This window comes from Vespa crabro, chromosome 2 (assembly GCF_910589235.1).
Source record: "Vespa crabro chromosome 2, iyVesCrab1.2, whole genome shotgun sequence".
NCBI lineage: Eukaryota > Metazoa > Arthropoda > Insecta > Hymenoptera > Vespidae > Vespa > Vespa crabro.
This window is the reverse complement of record NC_060956.1, coordinates 17,543,499-17,548,498: the sequence shown is the minus strand read 5'-3', so window position 1 is coordinate 17,548,498 and position 5,000 is coordinate 17,543,499. Positions and strand designations below refer to the sequence as shown.

The following is a 5,000-nucleotide window of genomic DNA, read 5'->3' as shown; positions in this document are numbered from 1 at the left end:
TTTTCTTTTTTTTTTCTTCGTATAAAAACTATGATTCCTCTTGGTCGTCAAATCAAGATTAAATACTTTAATGATATTTTTATTAATTTATTGATTAGCGACGTAAAAAAATAAAACAATAAAAACCATTTTCAAAGACAATATTAAAAGAAAATGATGATAGAGAATACGAAGATAATTATCTCATGTTGAATTTTATTGGATATATATATATATATATATATATATATATTGAATATAATGTGCATTATTTCTTAACAAAAGTAACAATGGATGGGAATAGCCATAGATCGAATAATCGATTAGCAATTTTATAGAGCCGTGTTCGTTAAATTAACCGTGATCGTTTTCATGTTTTACTTTCTAATCGTGATTTTGAAACGTATTCGATCGAATTTAAAGTAATTACACCTGAATATATCTCAAAGTTCATATTTAAAAAATTTCATTATATCGAATATCTTTTCTATATTTTATCTTTTACAGTACTGTTTGTGATAACTCAAATTCGTTATTTTTCTTGCGACATGGGAGCTCTCTACTTCATGCGAGCGTGACCCTTGACAATAACTTTGTAGTATATGTATGTATGTGTATATATATATATATATATATATATATATATATATATATATAAGCTTGAAGTGTAGGCGAATGCATGTATTTAGTTTATGTATGTATACATATATACAGGCATACATAACATACTAGTACATGTGTCCAAGCATACGCACGATATACGCGATACGGTTCAAGTACGACCCGATATCGACTGTATCTATTCTTTCTCTCAATCTCTTTCTCTCTCTTTCGCTCTCTCTCTCTCTCCCTCTCTTTGTCTCTTTTTCTTTTTCTTTGTAAGAGGAAGAAGGAGGTACAGGTAGAGGACACAGACGAATGAGTTTACACATACGCATTCTCGGATCGTGAAAACATGCTCGACTTTCCATTCATGTCCCTTACGTTCACACGCGAGAATTGCTCGCTCTGTCTGTTCTTTCTCCGCCCAGTACCACTCCCTCCCTTCCTTCCTCTCTTCCTCTTACCTTCTTTTTCTCGAAGAGTCAAAGCGCAAATAATTCGCATACGAATCGCGTATACCAATTCACTTATATATATTGTATATTTGATTTTTAAATTCGATCGAATGACCGTAATCTTTGAATCAGTCTAAAAGTCGATTGTCGATAACTTTCAAAAGTATCCTTTTGCGATACGATTTAAGAATAGATTCGATTTCGAATGGAACGTCGAAAAGATATTGACATTTGCTTTACAGATTCCCAACCCGTTGCATTTTAACGAGCTAAGACCACTTTAATGCGCATCCTCATCAACTTCTATTCAAGTGCTAAATATATTCATGAAGTTCTAGGCGTTTCGTATTTACGAGGGACTACGTTAGCGCTCGATACTTTCTCTAAAGTGATTATGAATTTTCATTCTCTCTCTCTCTCTCTCTCTCTCTCTCTCTCTCTCTCTCTCTCTCTCTCTCTCTCCCTCTCTTTCTCTATATCATATTATCATACGGTGCGAAAACATACTATTAAGTAAATTAGTTGACAACGACAACGAGGAAAATGAAATGATCCCTCGCTGACCAGACGCTGTGTTGTCTACTTTCGTACTTTCCTCTCTCCTCTCTCTCTCTCTCTCTCTCTCTCTCTCTCTCTCTCTCTATTGTTTATCTGTCTCTCTCCGTCTCTCTCTCTCTCTTTCTCTCTCTTTCCCTGTTGTCTATCTGTCTCTCTTTCTCTCTGCTATATCTTCTTCTTCCTTACTCTCTCATCGCAGCGATTGCACGTAGAGATTACATAGAGCTCTGGTGCACGCGACAAAGGGAGAGTGAGAGGAAAAAAAATGAGCGAACATCCGCGAAGAAGATAGCGAGCTTATCGCTAACGTTACGCCGGACGAGCGACACACAATCAACGCCAGTCGCTTTTCGTCGGTCGATCAACGCGCACCACTGGACTCTACGAATTCATTTCTTTTCACGGCGTTATCCTACGCATTCTATCTATTATTCCCAATCGGATTGTTTCTTTTACCGTGAGAAACTTGTGTGTGTCGAATGATTCACGATAAGATCGATACGAACATCGATAAAATAAGCTTTGGATTATGACGAACCTTTTTTAAATTCGAGAACCGTGAAAATGATTCTTTAGTGATTTATTCTATCATCATTGTATCTGTGTATGTTTGTGTAATGTGTATATGTGTATGTGTAAATACAAAGTTTTTCAAATTTTTTGCCAAAATTTTCATCGAAAAAGATATAACGAAGTGGAGAAAGAGAGAGAGAGAGGGAGGGGGGAAGGAAAATTAGTCATTATTTTCTTTATTATGCACTGCGAAAGAATCAGTAAATTCTTTCGCAGTGAATTTCGTTGGGTTTCTTTGTCCCGTTATAAATTTAAAAATTCCTAAGTATTAGCTGGACCATGAAGAATTTGAAACTGATTCCCTTAAAGCTCCCTCACGAGGGTTACCAACTATTCCTAGAACAACGAGAAACCTTCCTTTTATTTCGGCACGTACTCTTCTAGGAAGTTCGAGCTTAGGGATCGTTTGGGTTATCGAGAAACGAGGAAACAATTTCTCAATTGCGATTTTGTTTGCTTTTGCCAATCCTTAGACCCACCGCGATCGTTCTCGTAAACTTAACCGCTCTATTGCTCAACGGATAACGGGATTATGGGATTCAAGGATATTTCTCTTGCTATATATATATATATATCAATCTTCAAACTCTACAACAATTTTCAAAATCATCTTATTTTATAATTCCATTTGTTTAATTTACATGTATTAGTTTGTTGTCTTCGTTGGAAAAAATATACACGCGATATACGTATCTGCTGGTTCTTTTTCTTTTTTTTCTCTCTTTTTTTTTCTTTTTCTTTTTTTTTTTTTTTTTTTTTTTTTTATTTTATCTTTTTATTACTCGATTTCGCAAGTGAAGGGAAAATAAAGCGTTTTTGCGATAGGAACAGAGCAACTTTCTGTCGTTTTGCCGTTTCTCTCATTCCGGCATTTCACGGATACTTTCTTACAGTCGGTTTTTAGGGTCGCGCGTGACGCCAATGGTGTCGAGACGGTCGACTGCAGGATGAACCGAAAATAAAGTAGACGGGCGCCGAGAGAGCAGTGCGTATGAATATGCTCTATCTGTCTCTCTCTCTCTCTCTCTCTCTCTATCTTTTTCTCTCTTTCTCTCTCTCTCTCTCTCTTTCTCTGTCTCGTTCTCTTTCTTATTCTCTTTCTCTATCTATCTCTCTATCCATCTCTCTTCAACCCCTCCGCGCCGTATACGCCTCGTGGAGGTCCGACGGGAAGAAATTTTTAGCCCATGTAGATCCTCGAGAGAACGAGCCCCTCTGCCTTTTAACTGAGCCATTTCATAAGCAAACGAAAGAAATGGTAAGTTCGTGTATCGAGGTCGCGTTTAAAACGTTTTATCGTCATTTCAATGAAAATCGTCAAGAAAGAAAGAGAGATAGGGAGAGAGAGAGAGAGAGAGAGAGAGAGAGAGAGAGAGAGAGAGAACTTTTCAAAAGACATCCTAATCTTCAAGAATGTCTATGAGTTGGTATAACTATATATTAGTAACTTGTAAGATACTATTCGTTTGAAAAAAACTATGCAACGTTTATGTGTGCGTCGGAGACTTCGCAAAGTCTATATATAAAAAATTTTTAAACTTATAGGTTCACTTATCTAATCTTAAACATTATCAAATCGTAACATTGGTATATATTAAGCTCAAAGATTCACTAGATCGTTGGGTCTTTAAATTTTACGAGAGAAGTTTCATAACGTTTCATTAACGAAATGATTCCCAGAAATCACGTGTCATTTTATCGAAGTCCACGTCAAAACTTATCCTTGATAACGACCCCCTAAATTCACTTTCGTTTCCGTCAGAAACAAATCTTTCTCGATCGTAAATCACGGTAATAGGACATTTTATTTTGTATTTTTCACGTAATTGGAGTTCGCTGTTGGAATTGAAAATAATCGTCTTTGCCACTAACAATGGGCACAGTTGGTATTTTTTAATTATAAAAACGATTCGTCTTGAATATTTCTCTCTTTCTCTCTCTCTCTCTCTCTCTCTCTCTCTCTCTCTTTCTTTCTTTTTTTTATTTTTATTTTCTTTTTAATGCTCTTTCGACAAAAGGACGACTGATATTTCTTCTCGTTCGATCGTTTATAAATGAGACGTAAGATCGATTTAAGCGAGAGATAAGAAATTTTCAACATTCGAGAACGAACGAAAATTTTAATGAAAAAAGAAAACTCTTTTTTTTTTAGGTGTTACGCATAGAGTGCAACGAGTGCGATCGCGTTATAATTTTACTCTTATCTTTTTACTCAATTTCGTATAATTCATATTTTGTGATCAACGCTCGTAATATAAGATTTTTCGTCTATTCGCTCGTTAACAAAGTTATCCTCGATTTTTTTTTTTTCATTATCTAAGAGATTTACCTCTTTACGGTATGTAGCTACATAAATAACTTACGACGAGAGTTATTTCTCCTCTTACCGTAAGAACCATATATATCGGTTTTACGCGATCTATCTCCTTCTACACTCGATCCATTGTCTCCTTATCTTCATTTCTTATCTTAAAGATTCTTATCTTATAGGCTTAACGGATCGTAGAGTATTCAGGATGCATCTTGAAGGAAAGAGGATTTTAAAAAAGAAACCTAACATCTTTTCTCCGATCGATTTTCATTTCCTTTCTCCTTTAATACTTACAAATTAATTCATACAATTTTAACTTCGTGATATTAGAATGAGATTCTCTTATCTTATTAAAATTTCACGTAGTACAGGATGGTCCTTGTATAAATTCGTTTTAACATTTCGTTTTAACAATACGAAGGTCGAATGAGAAGATCGATAGATCTTCATCCTCCCTTCTCCCTTCTCCCTTTTCCCTTGTCCCTTTTCCCTTTTTCGATATTTCTCCTATCAATATCGTC

The 5,000-nt window shown here is 35.5% G+C and overlaps 1 protein-coding gene across 10 annotated transcripts in view; it reads left to right on the top strand.

The window, feature by feature from the left end:
* The window catches only part of LOC124421970 (rap guanine nucleotide exchange factor 2-like), a 125,863-nt gene that overhangs the window by 98,009 nt on the left and 22,854 nt on the right, over window positions 1-5,000 (top strand). The gene's annotated exons all lie outside the window — the stretch shown is intronic.